This window comes from Marmota flaviventris, chromosome 7 (genome assembly GCF_047511675.1).
Source record: "Marmota flaviventris isolate mMarFla1 chromosome 7, mMarFla1.hap1, whole genome shotgun sequence".
NCBI classification, from domain to species: Eukaryota; Metazoa; Chordata; class Mammalia; order Rodentia; family Sciuridae; genus Marmota; species Marmota flaviventris.
The window spans coordinates 7,196,479-7,222,173 of record NC_092504.1 but is presented as its reverse complement, the minus strand read 5'-3'; the positions used below and the strand labels follow the sequence as shown (position 1 = coordinate 7,222,173).

Genomic DNA, 25,695 nt, shown 5'->3' with positions numbered 1-25,695 from the left:
ATACATACAACACATAACATTATAGTAAAGGCCTTATAACTTTTTACAGGTGAAATCTCCATTGCAATGTTTAAAAGCTCTATAGTCAAAAAATAGAACTGATCAGCAAAACATTAACCTAGGTCTGTATGAGCTCAAAAAACAAAATAGAACTTCATGATATGGCAAAGGGCAATAATAAAATAGATATTGAAAAAAGCATCCTGGTTCTGTTGCAGATGGAAGAATAGCCAAACTGGAGTTCTGGATATCAGCTGTTATGGATTTGAGCCAAATCATCTTCTTTTTGGTCTGTAGAAATCGCTCTAGTTAGTCTCTCTGGAATCCAAATCGGCTGCTGTTCTCCCTGTGGAAACACACAAACAGACCCCCGACTCCAGACAATCACTGGGTCAGGACCTTAGTTAATCTCTCTGGAATCCAAATCGGCTGCTGTTCTCCGTCTACGGCATCGTGGGCAAATACCCGGTATTCTACTCCTTTGATACCTATTTTTGTTAAACCCTCCTCCTATGGGGCAATTCCTTTTAAAATGTCCTGTTTGTTCACAATTGTAGCATGTTTTTGGCCTGGCATCTAAAGCCTGTTTTACTGCAGCTGCCACGACTTGCTCTTGTTCATTAATGTCTCTGGCATCTAAAGCCTGTTTTACTGCAGCTGCCACAACTTGCTCTTGTTCATTAATGTCTCTACATAATTTAATATATGTATTTAAATCTTCATGTTTCCATGGTCTAATGATATCTCTGCACCAACGATTCTCTTGCTCATAAGCCAGGTGTTTTAGTAATGGCATTGCTTGTTCTGTATTCCCAAAAACTCTGGTAGCTGTTTGAATAAGCCTATCTACAAATTCAGCATAAGGTTCATTAGCTCCTTGTATTACCTTAGATAATTGACCTTGTAAACCTCCATGTCCTTGTAAAGTCTTCCATGCCTTAATTGCATCTACAGCAATTTGTGCATATACACCAGGATCATATGCAATTTGTTGCTGCTGATCCTCATAAGGTCCCTTTCCTAACAACATATCTAGATTTCTCTGAGGATAACCAGCTGCTGCATTTCGCCTAGCTGTCTCCGTGCAAAATTCCTCATTGGCAACCTTCCATAACAGGTATTGTCCTCCATTTAGCACAGCTTTACACATATTAGCCCAATCTGCTGGTGTCATGTTCAAGTTGGTAATGGATTCGACCATGCTTATAGTGAAGGGTGCTTGAGGACCATAGGTTGTTACAGCCTCTTTTAGCTGCTTCACTGTTTTGAAATCTAAAACATGGTGAATTCGCTGCCCTCCTGCTTGTTCAAATACAGAGCATGCTGATCTTTGAGGTCCTGTCTCAGGATCCCATCTATCAACTACGGGGGTTGGGGACCTCCCAGCATATGGAGGTGGCCTTGTTAGTTGGACACTTACGTCCTCTGGTGATAGAAAGGTGTTAGTAGCAGTCTCCTGTTGTAACTTTCCCTCTGATGGCTTTTTCTGTTTTACACTTTCATTCTCTGTCTGACTAGCTTGAGAGGCCTTCTCTTTTACTTGAATCTTTTCCTCTGTCTGACTAACTTGAGAGACCTTCTCTTTTACTTGAATCAATATGTCTTCTCCTTCCTCTACCATTGTCTGAACTGAAGGCTTTGGACTAAGCAAACAAGATATGAACGTCCACAATGGCAATGTGCCAACTGGCAGAGTCCCTGGGCTTTTCTTTTCTATTCTTTTTAAATCTTCACCATGATGGTTCCATTGTGATATATTTAACAACTCCTCCTTAAAAAGCCATGGGCTACATTTTTGTATTGTATCAACGTATGCCCTGATTGTTCTTGATTTTACTGAGATGCCTCCTTCCTCTAACAATTTACTTAACACTCTTTCAGCTTGTTTTTTACTAATTTCTGATCCCGTATTTCTACTATAATACAACCCAACAAGATAACGCCTAACAAAACTGAAACTGAGTGAAACAAAATTGGAACAACACAAAATCATTATAATAGCCTCCTGAAATGTCCATCTGTCCTTTCTCCCTATCTGTTCCTCAGATGTGAGCAGTTTTTCTTCCATCTTACACATCTCCAGGGACAGGCAACTTAAAACAAAAGTGAAACAAAATAACAAAAGAAGAATCTTAAAATGGCTACCCATCCTCTCGCCCTGCCCTCAGGGGCGAGCAGTTCACTTACCCTCAGTCGCTCCCCGTGCGAGCCACCAAATGCCGCAGTCTGGCTGGGCACAATCAGGAGCCACTTGTCAAAAGAAACTAACTTTATTTTTAGAACCACACACGCCAAACAAAACAGCCTCTCAGGAAAAACCCTCAGAGCCTCAACTGCCACCACCGGCTTTCCACAAGCCTCTCTCTCCCACACAAGCTTCTCTCCACCTCCCACAATCCTCCTGCTCTTGAGGCCGATTGGCTGGGTCACGTGGGCGGAGCCAAAAAAGTCCCCCAATGAGCAGCTCCGTGGTCTGAAAGGGCAGGGAAACAGTCCAATGAGCATCACCGCAGAGGAGCCAATCAGCTAGATGTTGCTGGGGCCGAGGAGCCAATCAGCTAGATGTTGCTGGGGCCGCTGTGAGCCAATCATCAGCCGGCAGCTGGAAGTTTGCTGGCAGCTGGAAGTTTGCTGGGGCCCCTTCGGCTGTGGCTCTCAACACTCAACATGACCAACATGTCCCTTTAGAGGACACAATTCAGCCTGGGACCGTGCTTGAGATGTCTCCCCAGCAGCCCTTGAGCAGAATTTCTCGCATCTATGTTCTCCTGGATCATATGCCATATGCCACGCATGGGCTAGCATTTGTTTCAATGTGGAAGTCCAGATTTGCATGCCTGAACCCCCTTGTGTATCCAGATACTTGATGTTAGGAACAGGAGCCTAATCTAGAAGAAAAAGGAGTTTGGCGACAGGGACCACTTTCAACCCCAAACTCACCGTTTCCTAGCCAGGGACTGTGGGTGAGGTATTAAACCTGTAAGACTTTCAAAAGTCTCTATCCTTAGCTGGACTAACAATTCACTCAAACCCACTTAGCCCCAAGAGTAATTCACTGGCTTACAAACCTGGGAGAGTCTTGAACTCAGCTGGGTTCAGGTGCTGTTGGGTGTCTCGCTCTGCTCTCCTCAGTTTTGTCTTTATTTTCAGCTTCTTTCCACATCAAGCAAAAATGGCCAACAGTACCTAAGATCACACCATCTAGGGAACACATCATCCCAGAGGAGAGAGCAGGCCTGCTTTCTCTTGGCTGGAGTCCACCCACGTCCTACCAAGAGACCAGAGCTAGGGCAGGACAGGCCCAATCAATGGAGAAATTGCCCTAGAAAATGGAGAAATCTGATGGGTCAAACCGGATCACCTGACCACTCCTGCCAATAGAGGTGGATCTGGTGACTAGGCCCCCACGGGCATCAAAATGAGCAGTGTGTGTCCACTACCCAGTGTCAAGAGCCTAGAAGAACTCCTAAAACCATCCTAGCACTCAGCTTCTCTACTAAATCTTTGTCAAAATAATAACAATCTTTTTAAAGTTCTTAATATAACACCTCCCCACTTAGGGAAAAGTACCACCAATCTAGAAACCAGGTGGGATGAAGTCTCCTAGGATTGTCACCTCTCTTGGAAGTAACCAATAGGCCATCACAGCAGGGAGAGCTCCCGAGGTGGGGCTGGGTGACCCGGGTTTCCCATCTGCTGTCCACCTGCTGGGCAGTGGGGCAGGGCCTGCCTTCGCTGGGCTTCAGTTTCTCCCTTGGAGACTACGCAGTCCAACTGCACAGTGACCAAAGTCCCTTCCAGAGGTGACACGTCAGATCCCTCCTCGTCTTGGTGATTGTCACTAATCTGAACGACCCTGAAAGGAAAGGCCAGCTGTTCTTCAGGGGGTCTGTCCAGGGGAAGCATAAAACCTTCAGTGGCTGACGGTGACAGGTATGGAGAAACCAAGGTGTGACCCGGAAGGCTGGAGAGGCAGAGGTGGCACCGAGGAGCCGTAGGCAGCTGGGACACTCGCGGTGACTAGCGCTGGAAGCCCAGGGTCCTCCAGAGAGAAGCAGCGCCCGCCCAGTGGGCAGGAGCCGGGCGGCAGGGTTACTTTCTCTTTTCTTCAGATGTGGAAAGGCAGAAACCGCGGAGGTTGAGTCACGGGGAAATGCAGTAGGAGAACTTAGGACTTCAGCCTCTTCCCCACATGACCGAGGGCAGGGTGCACAGCAGGCTGTCCAGGAGCCAGGGTCTGCGGGCCTGACTCCTGACCCAGGGCGAAGGCCCAGGACAGCTCCCACAGGGACCACCCAGGAGTTTCCTTTTATATCTGAGCTTCCTGTGGGATGCTTTTAGTTTGTCTTTCCCTGACAAACTAGTGGTCTGTCACTCTTTCCTGAGCCCTGGTACCTTTCAGAAACAGCATGACCAAGGAGATGAAGTCACAGTGATGACGAAGCTCAAAGCTCAGGGAGTCCATCAGACCCCACTCTCCCTGTGTGACCTTGGATGGGTGGTTCTGAACTTCTGAGGGTCTCCTTGTCCTTGCCTGTGAAATGGAAGCTTCAGTTTTGACCTTGCTGGCTCTCCTAAGAGAGTCAATACCACCCTCCAAGGCCTGGGAGACAGGCAAAGATGGCAGTGTTGGGCAGAGACCAGGCGGAGATGAGTGGACAGACAGGAGCCCTGGGAAGGGGCTGTGGTTCGGTCCTGAGGTCATGGTTTGCCCATGAAGGCTCATGTGCTGTGAGTGGGGTCCCCTGCGCGTCAATCTTGAGAGATGGATCTTTAAGAGGCAGGGCCTAGTGAAAGGTGGTTAAGCCACAGGTCATCACCCTTGGCAGAGATCAATGCTGGTCCCAGAATGGATGAGACATCAGGCATAAGCACAATGCTGCTTGCATTTTTCAGCCACCAGAATTATAAACCAAATAAGTCTCTCTTTATTAATACATTACCCCACCTCAGGTACTCTGTCATAGCAATACAAAGTAGACTGAGGCAGGAGGAAACCTCTCCAAGATTGGTTATAGATAGGTCCAGGGTCTTCTGATGGTCAAGCAGGACTCCTGGGCTTCTGTACCATACAAATGGGTGAAAGGAGGTGCCACTCTCAAACCAAGGGCATCTGAAGGAATGTATCTTTGGAATAAGAGAGTTACATTTTGGATATTTAATATTAGAAATACTAGGTGGCTGCTCTGTACAAAAGCTGTCCCTGTCTTCAGCCACCATTTAATATTGTAACTAATATGTGGTCCAGGTAACATGCATACTGAGCCTTCAGTTCAAAAGAAGAGGCTTAGGGTTCAAATAAAAAGAGGGACCTTAGAAGACGACACGTTTTAAGTCCTTGCTCTGTTATCCACTCGCTGGGTGACATTTGGAAGACAACTGGGAAAATCCCTTTGCCTGTTTGAGTCCCCTAAAAGGTAGTAAGAAGTCCTATGTTGCAGAGTTGCTTTGAGAATGAAACAGGAGATGGGAAACTTTCTAACCGCCTGACACTGCCGTTGAACTATTTCCCCTTTGTTCCTTTCCTTTCTCTCCTGTCTTTCGGTTGCTTGGTGATGGGGTAGACACACAGTTACAGTGATCTCACTGAAGCTGTGGTGGCAGGTGAGAAACGTCTTCACGCTACCCCAGGGCCCGTGTCTGTTTAAATATCTGCCTCCCTGTGTATTTACCTACCCACTAAGTGTTTCTTATTTTCAGACCATACAATAATACACAAAAAGTCTAGCTCCCTCTGATTGGGACCCTTCCTCCCCAGACATTTCATTTCCCTTTCCCTCATCTGAGCCCCTGGGGCAGAGGCAATATCTCGGCTCCCACTCCTCTCTGGTTTTCAACCAGGAACAGAATGCAATTAAATGACTTCCTGCGAAGGTGTTCGCCCTTGTGAGGGGGCACAGGTACCTTAGGCAGCCTGGAAATGCTCTTCAATCAATATGCTGTGGGCAGGGGTCACCCCGACTCTGCCTCTATCCTGTAGAGCTCTTCAGGGGCTGACCTCATCACGTTGACCCAGAGACCGCTAGGCAGGAGCAGGGGAAATGGAAGGCACAGAGAAGGTTCTCATTAAGCTGCAGAGTGAATTGGAAAAGGCTGATTCCTTCAAGAGCGCTGTCACTTGGAGCGCTGCTGTCCTGGGGCAGTAGGTGCGGGGAGGGAGTCTCCTTGCTTTCTGTAATCCCTGCCGTGTCGCCCTAGTCCTAGCAAACAGATGGCGGAATGAAGGAGTGGGAAAGAAGGATGCTCAGACCGTGGGCAGGGGATGGGGGTGAGGTGGGGTGGAGGGAGCCGTGGAGAGAGTTTCCTCCTCCACCGTACCTGATTTATGGCTCCTCCCTTCCTGGGGTTCACACCTATTTGGAGACAGTGAGTGCAGAGTTTCTGAACCCATGGCACCCAGAACAGGGCTTGGTGTACAGGGAGAAGAAAGGATGAAGGTGCCAGGACCTCTGGTCAAGCAGACGCAGGGGACCCCGCTCTGCCCTCTGTGAGAGTCTGGGCCAGGCCCTGCTTTGCACTGCTGGGTCCCCACTTTGTCCTCGGTGTAATGGGGAAGGGGGAGCGCTCTCACTTGTCTCACAGAGCCATCTGAGTCCCAGTGCAGCCCATGGGAACTCGTCCACCAGGGACTTCCCATGGTGACCACCAGGGACTCGCCAGGCCCACATGAGAGCAGGGATTGGCTGGCAGCGGCGGGAGCCCCGGGTGCGGACTAGAGGAAGGTATTTTACTATTTTCATTTCTGAAGGTTGGAAAAAAATGAGTCCCTGGGCCTCCCTCAGGGGGGCTGCAATTCTCCAAGTCTTGAGAGGGCCTGTGACTCTGTCTGAAAGCCTTTCCCAAGGAGCAGCCAGGGCAGTGACCACTGCCCAGTCCCTCCCACGGTCCTACCCATCCCCATGAGCTCCACAGTTTTGAAGATCACCTTGAAAATGAAGTGGGCTTGTGTGTCTCTGGCTGGGCAGAGCCTTCCTGGGTAAATGTGCAGACTCCCTGAGGTTTCCCGAAGTGCTGGACCTTGTCCTGAGATGTGCCAGGTGTGGGCGTCCCTCTCACAGCCCTGCCGGGTGTCAGTGCCCCCTTTCCAGGTCCATCCCTGTGAGTGTAGACATCAGGCAGCCTCCTAAGCGGGCACTCATTACCTTGACCCAGATTGTCGGGAAGCCTTGGGAAGGTCAACTGCCCCCCTCCTCTCCACCCTCGGTCAGCTCCTATGAAAATCACTGTGAGGGAGGCCAGCACAGCTGTCCTCACTGAGGGATGAAGACAGAGACCAGGACCACGTGGCTTGGCCCAAGGAGCTCTGCCTCCCAGGTCCGGGCCCCTCAAGGTTTTGCCCTCTGCTCCAATTGCAACGGGCCAGGAGTTGTTCTGGGTGTTGTCCTGTCCTGGTGAGTGAGAGGAGACAGATCCTGCCTTGCAGACACTTTGCATTCCTTCCAAAAGAAGAAAAGTGAATAATCTCACAAATAAATATTTGCACACGACTCTAAGTTCAGGATGACTTCTGGGAGGGAGTGTTGATCTCCTCAGTAAGAATGTAACCTTGAATCGAAACCTGAAGGACAATTGGAAAACCAAGCAAAGAAAAAAGTAAACATCTTGTCTGCATGAACCACACAGAGAAAGACTTTGAGGCAGAAAAGAGAGTGGCCCTTGTGAGGAAAGGGAAGGACAGTGTGGCCAAGTCAGGAGGGAGGTCAGGGGATCCTTCCAAGGTCAACAAAGGCCAGAGCATGCACGTCCATATGGTCTTGGTTCCAAGCCCAAGGACAGGACAGGAAAAGTTTCAGGCATGTGATCAACCTAAACAGATGCATGGTTTGAACAGGCCCTGTGGGCTACTTTCTGGACATAGACTGGAGGGAGCGAGGAGGGGACATGGTCTTGCCAGTGGAGAGAGTTCGATCTGCTGAAGTCCCTCTCAGGGTCTGATAGTCCTTGTGCCACATGCTAGTCCCTCTAGCAGCAAAGCCTGAGGCCTGCATTCTTGTGCATGTGACTTATGGAGGGATTCCTAGCAGAACCCGAAGGGGAGGGAGGAAGGGAGGAGGGAGATAGAGAAGGTCTGGCCTGAGCCTCACTGTACAGGGAGCCCTGGAGCATGCGACATATCAGAGGTTGTGCAACCCAGAGGCTAGGGGCTCAGGATGCCCCTGCAGATAAGAGTCGGGTCCGAGAGGTCTGGCTCGGGGCAGGTGGTCCCTGCCATTCAAAGACAGTCCTTCTGAAAAGGATGAAATAGAAGCCATCTCCCACACAGCGGGGAATTTGCTGGCTGAGTAAAGGTGTCAACAGTAAGTTACCTCTGATCATAGCCCCAAGTGGCAGTATTGTCTGAATGGATGAGTCAACCCAATACTCTGTTATGAAACAGAAAATGATGTTGAAACTATTGAATAGGCAACTACTCAGAAGCTTATGTGGTTAGTGATGTTTGAAAATTTCCTTCAAAAGCCAGAACAGAGGGAGAAAGGGGCAGGGTTAGGAGGGAAGGATTCTCATTTGCCAGACTAAAATGCAGGGGCACTCTTGGGGCCTGGCAGGCTGGGCTTTGAGCTGTACAATGTGCTTCCTCTTCTGCACAAAGGAAACTCTCGCCTCCAACACCTTGGACACTGTGCAGCCCCAAGGTCCTGCCGCAGGTCCCATCCCTAGGGGAGGTCTCTGGAGGACACACAGTTTTCGTCAGTAAGACAAACCCATTCTCTGTGTTCATCCACCTTTCTGCAAAAGCATAAGTCCTTCCGACAGGAGGGAAACCCTGCCCTCAACATGCCTACGGCTCCTGGAGCAGCAGGTGGGTGAAGTTTGCAGAGCAGGGGGCAGCGAAACGTGAGAGCCAGGTCTGGTCTGATTCTAGGAGGAAAGGAGGCACAGAAGCCCCCCCCCCCCCCCCCCCCCCCCCCCGTCTAGCAGGAAATTTAATCAAGGAGCAGTTAAGCTGCTGCTCGAGGAATAGGTGGTCTTGAGTGACAGGACCAAGAGTAGAGCCCAGAGGTGGCGTTACAGGACACATCAGCATTAGAGCATGCACCTGCAACTGTGCACTTGGGAAATTGTTAAAATGCGTATAGAGTCATATTATGAGATTGCGACCACCGAATATGATTTCATGGAGGTACAGTTCTTAATGCACATATTTTTACCAAAGATATAATGATTTATGAGTGATCGTGTTACAAACAAGAACATGTCAACATTTGTATTACCTGATCGTTATTTTCCTCTTTTTTCCTTGTACCTATTTTCTCAATTTTCTGCAATGTCCAAGAATTGATTTTATAATAAAAACATTCCATAAATATAAACCTGAAAACAATTTTAATTAAAAAAAAGAATTGAAGGAAGGAAGACAGGAAGAGGGGGCCTGATTTTTCCCATTTCCTCAGGAGGAAAGAAGGAGCTCTGTGTGAATTAATCAAAGGGCAATCGAGAGAATCAGTGGGAATAAAGACAGACTGGTTCAGGTCAATGGAATTGCAGGAATGGGGAGGAGAGAATGAGTAAAACCTGGAGGGGTGGGGGCAGGGCCCATCTTCCAGAAGAAATGACCAGTCCATCACCCTCAGGGAAATCCTCTTTTGACACAGACAGAGATGGAGACCCAGGACTCTGAGGTGAGGTCCCCGAGGCTATAGGGAAGGATGCAGAGCTGGCCCTAGATGACTGGTCATTGCAGAGTAGAAAGGACATGAGCCCTGGGGGCAGGAGGACCTGGGTTGCAAGGATTCAGAGTGTGTGGCTGCAGGATGAGCACAGCCATGCCTACCCCCAGGGTTTCCAGAAGGCCACTGGGGAAATGGACATGCCTGGCAGGTGTGGTCGCTGCCCTGGTCCAGAGGAGCCCTTCTGCCCCAGGAGAGCCCTGGCCCCGTGCTGTACTGGCTCAGGCATGTCTGAGGGACCTGAGTCCTAAAGGAGGAGGCTTGGTTTTAGCACTTCTCACGTTTCTCTCCTCCATCTCTGTCACTCTGTTCCTCTCCCGGGCTCCCTGCCTCTCTGTCTTTCTTGCCTTGTTCTCCTTCTCTTCCACACAAGTGTGTGCACACACCCACACACACCCTAGTGCCACAGCTGTCACTCCTCTTCGTCTCCCAGGTTCATGAATGGTCTCACTGGGTCTAGAGGGAGCAGGGGAGAGACCAGAAGAGCCCAGATGAGAGTAGAATCAGCAAGAGCCAACAGGAGGGGCTGGGATGTCCTCGCAGTGGGACAGGCTTCCCCATTTGCCCCTGTCTCTCCCGTTATTCACCAACCTCTCCCTCCTCACAGGGGGGGACAGGCCTGCTCACCATCCCTGCAGCTGGTGTTCCCCTGCGATAGTGACACTCAGATCCTGGCAGACATCCCCAGGGCCTGGCAGACATCCCCATCCCCTTCAAAGTCCCGCATGGTTTAACAACTCCTAGGCAGGACGTCTCCATGCCAGGACGTCTTAGAGCTGGTGCCGCTGTGCTCTTGATGTGCCTGCCGCTTTGGGGGCAAAGATACAGTCACACTCAAAATATCATGACGTCTCTTATTCCACTGTCCTATGAACCTTTGTAGTTCATTTTTGGAAACTGCAGAAAAGACAAGTTGGAGCCCTGGAATCAGTGACACAGAATCAAGGAAACTCAAGTCCAACCTGGGTTCCCACCAGCTAGTTTGCAGATGCTGGACTGGTCACATGCCCTCTGTCATTCTCTGTCCTCACAACCATAGCACAAGGAGCTTGGGTAAATTCACCATTTCTCCAAACACGAGTCACAAGCATTCCACACCTCTGCAGAAGAAAAAAAAAATGGGTCGTTTCAATCAGGTTGGGAAGCAGGACAAACTCTTTCTCTCTCTCTTGAGTTTCATGATGTTTTGTTAACATATTAAAGGTCCTGATCCTGAGAAGTCCTGCATAGATGACTTCACATGAGTCTGCCGCTCCTCGTGGAGTGGATTTGGCTAACACATCTTAGGATCAGGGTCCGGCGTAACATTGGTGCTGCCCTGCTTAGCATCTGCTGATGTCCCTCCAGCTCTAATAACCTGACTTGTTTAAATGATGCTAACAGAACACCTAAGGGCTGGGAAAACAGAAAATGCTCCAAAACCTTGGGTGCTGCAGTCCTGGGAGGTTCTCATCTCCCAGGGATTCACGTCCTAGCAAGTGTCAGCCTTCCAAGGTAAAGCTGAGTCGCTCACTGCCTGGTAAGGTCTCACGGGTCCCTCCCTTCTCCTCCGGCCTGTTCTTTCCTTATCCGCACTTTCCTTTGAGACTGCACATCTGGCCTGGCTGGGGTTCCACAGACTGTTTCCTAAAGTTGAGTCTCCCTTCTGCAGGGACAGTATTTTTACCATTTCAGTAGTTTTCAAAGCACTAAATCAAAACTGCTTATTCATTTGCCCTTTTTTTTCCCCTCTGAACGGGGAGTCTTTAGAAATCAGGTCACAGAGTGCATCACTTGTGTGCCTGCATTTTCGTCATTATTATTCTAATTCATTTGAATATTATAATGTGTCAGGCACCAGCCATTTAGTCTTTTCAAGAATCCAATAAACACTAGCCCTACACCTGATTTATGGAGAAGGACCCTGGGGCGTAGAAGTGAGTACTGACATTGCCTAAGTCCGTATAACTACAAGTTAGGGCCGACATTTGATCCCAGTCCAGAAGACACCAGAATGCTTACTTTGATGACATCATATTACCAAAGGCACTGAAGAGATGCCCAGCAAATATGTGTTGAAAGAGAAATGAGCAAAATTTTATTTAAGAAACATTCGGCAAGAGAACTGCCTCCCTGATTATTCATACCCTAAATCCTGGAGCTAATGATGTTAACCCTTTCATTCCCGGGATCTGTATCTAAAAACCCATAGAAGAACTTCTTGGCAGGAGCTCTTGAAGCCAAACAGTGAATCAATTGAATAAAGGGTTACCCTTTCTCTGGAATAAGAACTGTGTATAATATAAAATTTTGTTCATATTCTCAAAGCTTTATTGAGGTATCACTATGGACTGAATGTTTGCATCTCCCCCAGAATCCACATGTTGAAGCAGTGTCTTCATTCATTTCCACTGCTATAACAAAGTACCTGGCACTGGGAATCCATACACAGAAAGCTATTTCCACAGTTCTGGCGTCCGGGAAGCTCATGAGCAAGTTGCTTTAGCTTTAGTGCCCAGAGAGGGCACAGTCTCCAAGATGGCACCTCAAACACTGAGTCCTCACAAGCTGAAAAGGACAGAAGGGGCCCACTAGGTCCCTCTATGCCTTCTACAAGAGAACTAATCCATGCCTGAGAGCAAAGCCTCATGATGAAGTCACCACCCAAGGCCCCCACCTTTTTATGCTGTTTCCTTGGGGATCAAGTCTCAATGTGAATTTTGGAGGGATCGCAAACATTCTAACCACCGTGTGCGTGTGCCCTAATCCCCAGTGCAATTGCATTAGAAAGTGAGGCCTTAGGAGGTGACTACTTTTGCCTGTGGTGATGGGATGGAGCCCCCACGGTGGGACTGGTCCCCTTCTAAGGAGACATGAAGGGACCAGAGCTCGCTCGCTCTCCACCATGTGTACCGAACAAGAAAGCAGCCCTCTGTAAGCCAGAAAGGAGCCCCTAACCATGAACTGACCCTCCTGGCACCCTAATCTTGAACTAACTGGCTCCAAAGCTGCAGTAAATACATGTTGCTTCAGTCACCCAGTGTCTGGTGTTCTCGGCAGCAGCCCAAGCCAACTAAAACTTTTGCGTAATAAAAATCACTGGATCGTACGCTCAAATGGGGAGAACTCCATAGTGTAGACTTGGGGTGACGCGTATTGCATTCCCTCTGCCAAACCATGGCACCAGGTTTGATACCAGAACCACGACCTTGTCAATAAAGCAACCGAGGGAAGCTGCAGCCCCTGGGGGGAGCCATCCCTGCTGTGCTGTGAAGACCCCTCTCTGCCCTGCACCATTTCAAAGAAGGTGGTACCAAGACCCTCTTTCTATGTTACAGTTAGCCAAGAGCTGTTCTGTAACAACCAGCCAAACCATCAAAGAAGGATAACATTTCTTTTATGTCTTTAAATGGTCACATGAATGATAAAAAAAAAAAAAATCTTATCTGGAGAAAACTGTGATCCAGATTTATCCCCAGAATCACCCGCGTTAAGCTGTGTGACCACAGAATTCCATCTCTGCATCTGTATAATGGGAATAATCTTCATGACAGCCTGGCTGAGCCCCTGACAATCTGCATCACATTTATCAAATAAAAGGGTAAAGACCTCAAAGACATTTAAGTATTTTCTATTCTTTAAATCTTTGATGCCTAGATTTCAAGGACTCAAATTTCCAACAAAAGCTTCTTTTCCCCTAATCTCTAAGCAGTCATTGTTCCCAAGCCACTTGCTTTTATAACACTGCAAATACCAAGTCCTGTTTTGCTCAGAGGAAAGAGTGATTTGAGAACCATTTAACGGCATACATTTTCTCAGCATTGCAATCACAGAAATACCTGGGCTAAATGGTTCAGTGCTGATCCACTGTGAAAATTTGTGGAGTGTTCAATTACCCTTAGAATTGTCATCTCTTACCTGTGGAGCCCCAGCATCTAATCATGGGACAATAGGCTAGCGGTGGGAAATTTGGGGGCTGCATACAAAGAAAGTTCACTGAGAAGCGCTGGGTCCAGAGCCCTTGTGGAAAGTCAGCTGCCCCTCACTTTTCAGAATGTGCATCATCCTTTTTCTTGAGTTTTTTTCCTTAACCTCTTCCTGTGGAGGACAGAAGAATAGCAGTAAAGCTGGCATTGGCTTAGGGAATCTAAGGATAGAATGAGATCGAGGGCTGGAGATTCCAATGGCTAACATCTGGGAGTCTCAACTGGATCCCCCTGGAGTCAGGCAGATGCCACATTTCTAGCAAGAGCTCTGTCAAAGACTATGCTCTTGACACAAAGGAATCCACTGAACCCCGGAATGCAAAGGCCTCACTGACACTTAGCTTTCTTGAGGTGGGTTGCTCATCTATCCCTATAAACGTTTAATAATATCAACTTTCTAGGAGCTGTGCTTGGGGCTGGCAATTAGAAGCCAGGCAAGGTACAGTCCCCAGCCTCCAGAGTCTCCTGGCCTCCAGATGTACTGCCGCTTATCTGCCCTCTTTGGGAGGCTGCTTCTGTTTTGCTTCAAGGCACAGAGGGGCAAGCAAAAGAGCAGTTACAGAATGATACGGCAAACAGCACCAGAGAAGTCAGCGCAGAAAATCCAGAGAACGAGGGCGTGGTCACGGCAGGCAGGCAGGGGCCCTGAGCAGGACCGACAAGGAGAACAAACCTCCTTGAGGAGGCACTAGCGGGGCACAGCCCGGGTAGGAGGAGCCTCACGAGCACAAGACAGCATGTGCCAGGGATGGAATAAATGGTGTTGTCACTGGGAAATGCAAGGGAGGACAGCAAGGCTGGAGACAGCCCCACCCGGCATCACCAGGTAACAGTCCTGGGGCAGCCAAGACAATCCCCGAGTGAGGGGACAATCCAAGTGACAGGAAGGTTTGGGGCCTTGCTTTTGGTGTGGAGACTGTGGGTGCCAAAACTCCACTGAAAGGATGAAGCAGGTGGTCCCAGGTGAAGGGACAGCTCCTGGTGAAATCACACAGCGCAGGAAAGGAAGAGGAAGAGCTGCTGCCCAAAGAGTGGGCAGGGTGGGCCCCTGTCTGGACTTCAGTTTCCTGTTTCCGCCTTGAGTCCTGAAGGGTCTGAGGAGAGGGGCAGACACAAGGAGATGGACAGTGTCGGGCTCCTCCCCTTTCCCCACACAGGGGTTTCTCACTTGGCCGTGAAGACCCTGGCAAGGCAGGGAAGTCCAGGCTACAGAGTTCTCAACACTCTTTCGAGGCAAGAAAACTGGGCCAGCTGTGGAGGCTCCCTCCTCTGTCCCCTGAGACTCCCCAGGGAGTGTGTGTGCGGGGGGCGGGGTGGGGGGAGCATGTCACCTCCCTTGGACTCAGCTTCTTCATCTGCAAAATGGAAGTGAGAAAGCCAGGTGGGGGGCCGCGGCACCATCTAGCTGCCTTTCTGTTGGTGTTTTGTGTTTTGAGAATCAGAGAGATCTATCCCCACCCGCTCACACTCCTGCACCTTCCCTTTCTTTTCTTTAATTTTCATTTTTTTTTTTCTTTTTCCACCTACAACCCCTACACACACACACACACACACACACACACACACACGCGTGCGCCAGTGTTTCCTGCACAGATGAAGCTCCTTCTAATAACCCAGCTGTGAGGTCATTGTCACTCAGAGAGCAGCCAAGATGCGGTGAGAGGGATGTTTGATTTTATTTCCAACAAGGAATCGACCTCAGGCGGCACAGTCCATGAGACGCCACCTGCCTCCGTGGGTGTCTGTTCTGATTCCTCGGCAGCAGCGCAAGGGGTCTGAGGGGCTTAAAACCACAGAGCCCTGAAATCAGAGTGGGTTTATTTTCCTTATGGGGAATCAGCATGCGTAGCTCTGACTAGTATGGCAACATGGGTCAGAGCACTGGGCGCAGGTGTTCCCCTGCCAGCAGGCACAGCTAAGGAGGACTCATGAGACCCCATGTCACTGAGGTGGGTGGCCTGTGGGGTAGAGCGTCCAGGCAACCATGTGGTTCCATGGGAGAGGAGAACTGAGATGTGCTTCCACAACTGATCAGAGCTAAAAAGAGACACCCCTGTTAAACATGAACTGACTTAGGGACACTGTACATGTCAGCTGACTTTCCGGTTTCAAATATTACAACTCATGATTTTTTAGTAAATTTGCCAAATTGTGTGACCATCACCATAAATCTGTTTAGAACCTTTGCCTCGCCCCCAGAAGGTGCCTCACACCCACTGAAGGTTAATTCCAGTCTTTCAACCGCCGCCCTGCCCCAGGCAACCAACCGCTAACCTACTTTCCATCTCCATAGACTGTCTTTCTCTGGAGGGTCAGATAAGTGGACCCTACAGTCTAACTCTTGGGTCTCCTGCTTCTTTTTCTCAGCATTAAGGTTAAGGATGGTGTAGCGTGTGTGCTATTCATTCCTTTCGATTGTTCTGCTGCACAGGCCTGTCCATTTGGTCTCTCACCCGTCAGTGGACAGTTAGGTTGTTTTCCTTTGGGGGCCGTCATGAATGAAACTGCTGCAAGCACTTGTGCACAGGTCTGTGGATAGAGACAGATTTGTATTTCTCTGACGCGGACCTAGAAGTGGATTTCTGGGTTGTATGGTGAATTCGTGTTTATCGTTTTCAAGAAACTGTCCCCAGATCTTGACACTTTGGCAGAAGCCCATTTCCTCTTTGCTTCTCAACGGACACGCTAGTGATTCTGACATGAGTCACACGCCCTGCTCACCCTCTCCCTCCAGCCCTGGATGAAAAACAAACACAAAAGCTGTTCCTTCTCGCCTGCCCCCGCTCATCCTGGACAGAAGACAAGGGCTTGAGCTACAGAGTGAACCTGCCAGAGATGATAATAATAATAATAATAATAATAATATTTTCACCTCCTCTCTCTCCTTCTTTTCAGTTCATGGTTCAGGGAGAACAGAATAATAGTGAGAGTTCCTCGGAAGTCAAGCCACGAGCTTCAGAAGGTTGCCTCAGGTCATGAATCACCTATTACAGCCTTTATTTTAGTGCTCTGAGCAAAGGTGAATGTCATCTCATTACAGTGTACTACAGCAGACAGGGTTGGTACCTACTAAGTGCCTAGCACAGAAAAAGACGGAAGCAAGAAAGCAGTTCAATGACCAGCGTTGGTCCCTTGATGAGAAGCCTGCACCTCGCAGCTACAGGTCACCCTGCAGTTCTCAGAAGAATTCTGGATCTTTTCTTCCCCTTTTTTCACATTAGTCCTATCAACCAAGATTTTTATAGGAGGAAATAGGACATTTGGACTTGGCTCTGCCCTGGGTTCAGAGCTCCTCCAGTTACAACTGCAGACGCAGGGGACTTGAACTCGGAGAATAGCAAAACGAATATTGAGGAGTAAGCACATTAGGGAAGGGAGGAGGAGGTCCCTAATTTACACTCACTTTGGGACAAAAGGGATGAAATTCTAAGGGATTTGTTCTCCTTGTTCCTGTACTTGAAAGGAGAATAGAATTAACTTTCACTGTGCTCCCAGCCCCATCGTGCATCCACTGAGACATCGTTGTTGATCTCGCTCTAGAGGTGAAGAGCGTGTGGCTGAGAGCGGAGGAGTTATTGCATCAGGCCAGAAACCGGGGTTCTAATGCCAGATGTGCCCTGTGCCAGCTGTAACTGGCCGCCAAGCTAAACTCATGTTTTGGTCATATTTTTTGTCACTGTGACCAAAGATGTGATGAGAACATATGGAGGAAAAGTTTACTTGACACTCATAGTTTCAGAGGCCCACAGATGGCCAACTTGAGAGCTCTGGACCCAAGGTGAGCAGAACCTCATGGCGGAAAGGCATTTAGAGGAAAACTGCTCAGGACATGGAAATAGGAAGCAGAAAAAGAGAATGAGAGAGGGAACTCTCCACTCTCCAAGGACAAAATATAAACCCCAAAGGCACACCACCCGTGGGACCACCTCCTCCAGCCACTCCCCATGTGCCTAAGGTTAACACCCATTTAATCCATATCAGCCGATTAATGCACTGCTCAGGTGAAGGCTCTTGTAGCCCAGTGATTTCACTTCTCAACTCTCTTGCATGAGAATCAGGGGGGCACCTCATATCTAAACCATGGCAGCTCACTTTACCATAGGACACTATGAGTGGCAGAGGTTCAAGGTGCAGTAGCCAGTGGCAAACAACACTCGTGGCCGGGATATGCATATGTACATGCACAAGTTTATTGTACGTTTTACTGAAATAAGAGATTTGTAGCACGCCATTTACAAATAATAGTGAAATACACAGTATTCTTTATCATCAATTCCACATAGTCGATCGATTCTCACAGAATGGTTTCATTGATTTTTTTTGCTGAACTCTTATATCCTTGGCAAATCTGTGTTGCAGTTGACGGATGAGGAAGTTCTGACAGCAATATTTCCTCACTAATGTAAAGGAAAAGCATATTTTTTCCTTATGTTAATAAGCAAAACAACAGGGACATATGTCAGAACTTGTTCATCAGAGATAGAAGCAAATTCTTTGCTGAATCAAATAATAATTTCAAATATCGCAAGATAACCTCTTCAATTTTTATAATATGCACAGTGCTACAACTATAGACATGGTACACTTTTAAGTTAAATTTCTCAAGTCGTTTTCTTAATAAGAACCAACCCCTGATTTGTCACCTGTGCCAATTTCCGTGGTGTAAATATCCCCCCCATGGCCAATGTCAGGCTGTCTGTGTGAAGTCACTACTGCAGAGTGGGGAAGAGAGCATAGAGCCCATTTCCCACATACAGAGGTAACAGATGTACATAAAACTAAGACCACAAACAATAGAAAAATTCAGCAAAATAACTAGAAAGTGGTGCACTTGGTGTTTTTATTATGTTTTCTTTTAATATAACTTATTCACTTGTAATTTTACATAATTTAAGTTTTAATAATGGCTGTTTTTAACATCTAGCATAGAAACCTCTTAAAATGTTATTGCAGAACTCAGCCCTGCAGTGCCGATGTGAGCAACTCCCACACACACTCGGTACCGCACAGGGGCCCTGCTCATCTTCTTCCCACCGTGCGGGTCCCATGTTGAGTGCTTCCTTTATTACCAACTTCCTGATGACAGACTTGGGACTTTACCTGAATACTGCCATTTACTGCTCTGAAGTTGGAGCCAGCAATCTCAGTGCTCACGCGGTCTGAATTCTTATCTCCTGGCTGGAGAGAGCAGGATCTGGAGAGGCAAGCCCAGATATCAAGGGCTGCTCACCCATCTCCAGCTGGCCTGGCGACACCACGGCAGGTGACTTGGCACAAGGCCAGCCCCAGCTCTCTGCTTCCTCTGGAAGCACAGTGTCACGATCAGTACTCCAGGTGGGACAGAACATCTCCAGCAGACTGCCGAAGACAAAGCCAAGAAGCTAGAAAAACTATACAGAAAAGAACAGAGGAAAATATGAAACACTGGGAAACTTGGTTGTGTAGTGGTTTCTAGGGAAACAGTTATGAAGAGGAGAATAACTCTGCAAGCCGACTTGGGAGAGGTGACAGGAGACCGCCACAGAGTCTCAGCTATTGTTAATAGCAGAATAATACCTCCACATCTTGACCCTGGTCCTAGCACACCATCTCTTGCTGGGGTTATTGCAACAGCTTCCAAAACCATCTCTCTCCTTCTATGTTATCCCTGTCTTAGTTCCCATAACAAAATACCTGAAACCAGGTAATTTATAAAGAAAAAAAGTCTGATTAGCTCACCTTCTGAAGGCTGTGCAGTCCAGAGTGTGGCACCACATCTGGTGAGGGCTTACTTGCTGCACTATAACGTGGCACAGGGCATTGTGTGACAAGTCAGAGCCAGTGTGACTGGGCCTCTTCCTCTCCTAATAAAGCCATAATGGAGCCCCATTCTCACGCCCTTGATGAATCCTAATTATCTCCCAAAGACTCCACCTCCGAGCACCATTAACATACAAATTTGGGGATTATGTTTGTTTCCAACACTTGAACTTCTGTAGGACACATCCCCACCAATCCATGTACTCTGCAGGCCACAGGCAGGGAGATGCTTGGACACATCCCTGGGAGCACCTGGACCCTACATTGGCTTCTCGTGTATTTGGAGCCTGAGTCTAAGGCCTCCCAGTGACTGCAGGGCCTCACTGCCCCTGCCCTGAGTCCCCAGATCTCTGGCCCTGATTCTGTCGTCCACCCTGCACTCACCCCAGGTTAACCACACAACCTCCTTCCTGTGACTCCACCGAAAGCTGCACTCCTGCCCCAGGACCTTTGCTCCATTCATTCCCTGGACCTGAGGTTCTTCTTTCAGAGACTCATAGCTGAAGCCACATTGCCTTCTCTCATTCTCTCCTTCTCACCTTGACCAGCCCGTGGAATACCCCGCCTGCCTGCCCACCCCAGCCACCTGGCACTCCCGTCCTCCCAGAGCACCTTCCACCTGCCACGTGCCACATCCATTCCTGATTCATTCTGTTGATTGTTATGGTCAGTCTCCTTTATTCCAAGAACAGGGTCCTTTGGTCTTTATTCCACGGGAGGCAGGAACTCTGCTTGGTTCAATGGTTCACTCTGAGCTCATATTGCACACTAAGGGGGAAAAATGTGTTATTGAATTAATTTGGAAAAGATTTCCAGCCTACATGTTTATTGAGGACTTACCCTATTCCAAACACTATTCTAAGTATTTTGCATGCACTATCTCATTTAATTCTTATAATATTCTCAAAATATAGCAAAACCTAAATACCCCCAGTGCCAAATGATGCTCTTAAAGAGTCCCTGGGCAGCACAGAAGAGAGGATGTATTACAGTGATTAGCTCCAACCCTGCTTTTCCAGGTTTGGCTATCTTTTGATAGGGGGCTGTGAAAACTGGTGTTGCCAACCCATATGATAAGCTAGACCTGCTGCAGCTCAGAGCTCAGCAGTGGGGGAAAGGAACTAGGTTGGACAACAGCATACAAATCCTGGGATAACTTTTGGATCCTGGCCCCTCTCCATTTCCACGAACCCAAGTATGATGCAATAGAAAGAAATGGTCTTAGAGAAAGACAGGCCTTTTACTGCATCCCACTCCAGCACTTAGAGCTGTACAGCTGCAGGCAATATGCTTTGCCTCTCTGTGCATCTTCTTCTCCATCTGTAAAATAGGAATGAAGCTTCACCCATAAGCTATCAATAGGACTAGAGGAACTGGTTGACACATACTTAAGTAGAGTCTTTCACAAGGCAATTGATCCATTCCCTTGTGTTTTAGGGACTTATTTCAAACTTTCGCTTTCTCCTGAGGAATGTGATGCTGGACAGATCTTCTATTAAAGCTCGGCTGTATCAGTTTAGGCCAATCGTGTTGAACACTTCCTGTGGGCAGAACCCCATTCTGAGGGCTGGGAATATGTAAATGCACCAATGTCATCTTTGCACTGAGAGATGAAGGCAAGTCTCTTAATCTGTCTCAACACTCGGTTGGCTGCAGGACAAACCCAGGTGGCCTAGAACCACAAAGCTGGCCTTGACTGTTAGTCTGTGGGCCTTTCACCCTAGAAACTGTAGAAAGAATGGGTGAAATGTATACTGCAGGGTCAGACCCACTCAGGGAGGCAAGTCTCATGGCACTGCCTTCAGGTGCAAAGCTGGCACTGAAGGGAGAGAACAGTGGAGAGTCTCCACAGACCAACGGAGGAAGGCCCATGTGCCATGCTCAGGAGATGGGTGGGCTGTAACAGTGGGTAGTGGAAGCTTCAGATTTTAGCCAGACTCTGCAGCATGCTGGGTGGGTGGCCAGAAGTGATAAGAGGTATGGACAGAAACGGAGACCTTGAAAGGCCCTGGGGACCCCCAGAGGAGAGGAGGCAGAAGCCACACCCAGCAGCTGGCCTTGGACATTCTCATTTCCTCCCGGCCTTGATTTCCCTTCTTTTCTTGGACTCTCTGGAGTCAGACAATGTTGAACAAAGGGATGGAGGGAAGACTGTTCTCCTGGAGGGCCCCCCCTCTCTAGCAGTCCCTCCTGCACTCAAAGCACAAGCCCCCTCTGGCATTTCCACAGACCACAGGCAAAGGTCACTTAGGCTTCTGTTCCTTGGGGGTTTTACTGGTGTGCACTGACCAGGCACAAATCAAATTTTCTGAGAGTTTTTTTAAAAATGCACTTATTGGTTTTTCATGTTGTTTTCTATCACGCATCCAGAATCTTTCAGCCATGACCATCTATAAATTAAATTCCACTATGAACACATCCATAGACCTGCAGAAAGGGTAATTCGCTGTTGTTATTGTATTTGCTCATCGTGAACATTGATGGTCTATTAGAAGCTGCATTCCCTGCCAGTCAAGGGAGGGAAAAGAAAGGAGAAAGCATTTGAGAAGACAAGCTATAAGGCTGCTCTTTGTCTTGGTTCATTTATTTCCTTCTGCTGAGTCCAAATTTAAGCAAGAAAAAAAATAAAGGAGAAAAAGGTTTTCTGGGGTTTCTTGAAACCTGGACATAAGGATTCAGGATTACTTGTTTTCTAAATTAGATTTTCTTTTTTAGTCTTTCTTGCTCTCCTCAAGAAAATTACAAAGAAAAAGAGGAGCATAAATTTCAAAGGCACACAAGGAGGCTTAATGAGAAGAGGAGTTCTAAGGAGCTCAGAGCTGATGACAGGGACCATGAACAGCGCTCCTGGCCTGGGGTGTGGAAGGGCTGTTCTCGGTCAGCATCTGGCAGCTGGGACAGCTTCTTTCATTTCTCGAGACCTGATTTTCCTCATCTTTAAATTAACAGATTCAAACAGATGATTCTGTTTTTTTCTCCCAGCTCCACGCTCTGAGATTCTTTAAGGTCATAGCTCCGGGAAAAGGAAGAGCTAAAATCAGATGCCACCTTCCACTCTGCACCTGTAGCCCACAGGCAGAGCTAGTCTAGAACATTCTGGACACAGTTTCTACCTTAGGAAACCAGAGTTGGTTATTCCCTTGAGAGATCCTTGCCTCCCTGTAAGGCTTGTCCTCTGCTGATGCTCTGTGGGAGGTACGCAAAGGTCTCCCTGATGTCAGGAAGCTCAGGGTCTCGGTGGAAGTGGTACCTCACAGAGGATGGCTATGCTGGTGGTGACCCCTGAGAAGTGAGGCCTGATCCTCTTCAACAGAGAACCTGGGGCTTCTGCTGAGCCAGGGGAAGGTAGGGGTGAGTAACACCCCGGGGACCCCAGGAGCCTGAAGGAGGTCCCATGTGGGAGGGGCTGCATCTGAGCAGGTAGAATCCAACAGGCAGTGTGGCCCTGTGGACACGGGAAACCAGATCAGAACCAGAGAGACCATCCGGGAACCAAGCAGCCGATGAGTCAGGAGTAAATTAGGAGACACCAGGTGACCATTCAGATTAGGAAAGTATAGAAGGGACAAAGGCAGAGGGGATGAGAGCCCCTCACTTGCTGGTGTGGCCATTGGTTTCCTGAAGGCAGACCCTGTCCTGCCTTGTCCACCTGTATCCCAGTCCAATTAACATTTGCATCCTCTGGAATGCATCGGTTGAAATCCTAACCCCTAATAATGGTGTTTGGGACTTTGGGGAGGTAATTTGTGGATGAGATTAGTGCCTTTATAAGAAGAAACCCAGAAAGATGCCCCAGTATTTTTCTTGGCCACATGAGGGTACAATAAGAAGATGGCCACCTACAAACCAGGAGACAGGCCCTCAGCAGGTGCTAGTTCTGCCTGCATCTTGATCTCGCCCTTCCCAGTCTACAGAACTGTGAGAAATAAAAATTGGTTGCTTCAGCCCCCAGACTACAGTATTTGATCCAGCAGCCTGCACGGACTCAGACAGAGCCTAATGCAACACTCAGCCACCGGCTACTGGGTAAATACCTGATCGAAGACGGCGACAGGATGTGCCAGCCAACTCCAGTTCAGCCTGGGGAAGGACCTGAGTCTGAGAGGACTCTGTTCCCATGCTCCTGAGACAGCCTTTCAGGAGCAAAGAGGAAGCAGGAGGAGCGGGGCAAGGTCCAGGTGGGGACGTGGGAGATAGGGTTGTCATTCATGGAGGAGAGCAACTGCTTCCTGGCCCACAGGGGCACAGGGTCCATCTCCTAAGCACATTCGAGAAAGATCATTCAGAAAGATGGTGTCTGAGCAGGGACTAGAAGACCAAGGAGAGTTTGGGGATGAAGAGATGGAGAGGGAGGAGGAGAGAGAGATGTCCCATGGAGTGATCAGCTTGCAGGGTTTCATCCCACAAGAAGAGCAGATGGCCTGCCTGCAGGTGGCCAAACAAAACCCAAGGCCTGAAAGGACAACTGAGGCAAAATTGCAGGGGTCCTCGAGTAGAAAGAGGTTGGTGTCCAGAAGGTCATCAAAAGAGCCTTGTCGGCGTCCAGGTGAAAGATCAAGGGGCTTCACTAAGCACAGGACCCTTGAGCCAGGCAGCATGTTACAGCCCTCTTGGGGCATGGGTTTTAGGGCTTTTCCACTCCATGTGCAGCTGCTTAGGAATCAGGACTCTCATGGCTCTCCTTTTAAGGCAGAAACCACAAAACACCCAGGACCTATGTGGTCACTGTCCATCATGGTCAGCACAAGGAGTCCCACCCTCTGGTCTCACAAGTGAAGTGGCCAGGACCTGGAATGGTTAAGCAATTTAGTTTGGCCAATACAATGAGTCAGTAGAACAGTTCAGGATCCAACCTGAGTGGCCCAACCAAGCTGTCATTCTCCCACAGCAGGCTGTCCCTGGAACTGTGATCCAGGCTCGTGACTATGAATGCAACAAGCAGAGACACTGGGCAAGACAGGCAGGCCCTGGGAGCAATGCCGTGAAACTGGAAGCTGCTTCAAAGTCTGTCTTTTTTTTTTTTTTTTTTCCAAAATCATTTTCCTTGATTTCTGCTATAAATGTGTCACTGCTTTAAATGTGACACAGGGCAGGCATGGCCTCCACATTTGGTGGATAGTGAGTCATAGAGTGCAGAGACACAATGAGATCCAGTACCTCTCTGCTTTCCAGTCTCTGAGCAGGGTATGATGCCCATAACCATCTGCCTCCCTGCAGATCCACGCAAGATAGTGAGGCAAGGGTTCACAGGGTGATCCCCATCAGGATATTGGACCACATGTTATAACTAACGGCATCACTGTGTCCCCACCATAGGTCAAACTCCAGCCTGACTCTAGCGGGGGGTGGTAGGGGGATGTCCCACATTGAGGCCACGGTAATGGGATAGGACCAGTTTACATGTCACTGTTCTTCTCAGCCTCCTGAAAGTCCTGCTTGGCTCTCAGAGAACACAGTTCTGATAGTCCCCCTGCTATTCTTCAGCCAGTGCAGGGTGGACTGCCTATGAACTCTGGGGTCTCTTCTGTGAAGTAACAGGTTTTAAACTGGGATACATGGAACTATAGACCTTCAGTGACTGTATCCCTGAATCTTGGTTTCTGCATCTATAAAATGGGGACAATGTGAGTCTTTTATTTGAGGAATTGTGAAGATTCTTTCAGCTCACCCAGGGCCACACCTACAATATTGCAGGGATTTACTACCTGTTAATGGTGTTTCCCAACTCTTCTCTGTTGGAAAGTAATTTCCAAAAACTGAATCTTTACATCTATTAGTCAGAGCTCCTTAGAGGAAAAAAAACAAATCATCCAGGTAGGTAGGTAGGTAGGTAGATAGATAGATAGATAGACAGACAGACAGATTGATAGATAGAGATGTATGTTGGCATTTGAGAAGAGAGAGTCTGTAAGGAATTGGCTCCTGGACTGTGGAGCTTAGTGGGTCTGAAATCTGTAGGGGAGGCCAGAAGCCTGAAGATGCATGTAAGAGATGATTACAGCCCAGAATCCCAATTCCTCAGGGCAACAGTCTAGAAACTCAGGCTGTCCTCTATGTTGCCATCTTGAAGCAGAATTTCTTCTTCAGGAAACCTCTACCTTTACTCTCACGGCCTTCAAGTGATTAGAGGAGGCCAATCGACATCATGAAGGGTCATCCACTTTACTCAAAGCCTGGTGAAGATAAATATTAATCACATTTAAGAAATACCTTCACAGCAACATGTAGAATGGCATCTGGACAGCATGAGCTAGCCAAGTTGA

The 25,695-nt window shown here is 48.4% G+C and overlaps 1 protein-coding gene and 1 long non-coding RNA gene across 2 annotated transcripts in view; one reads left to right on the top strand and one right to left on the bottom strand.

Annotated features, from left to right (window-relative positions):
* Window positions 1-25,695, top strand: part of Clnk (cytokine dependent hematopoietic cell linker) — a 169,013-nt gene that overhangs the window by 50,059 nt on the left and 93,259 nt on the right. The gene's annotated exons all lie outside the window — the stretch shown is intronic.
* On the bottom strand, window positions 17,802-18,898 carry LOC139706397 (uncharacterized). Its single transcript, XR_011707948.1, has 2 exons — window positions 18,734-18,898; window positions 17,802-18,030 (listed from the first exon to the last, which is right to left on the bottom strand). It is a non-coding gene; the product is annotated as an uncharacterized lncRNA (long non-coding RNA).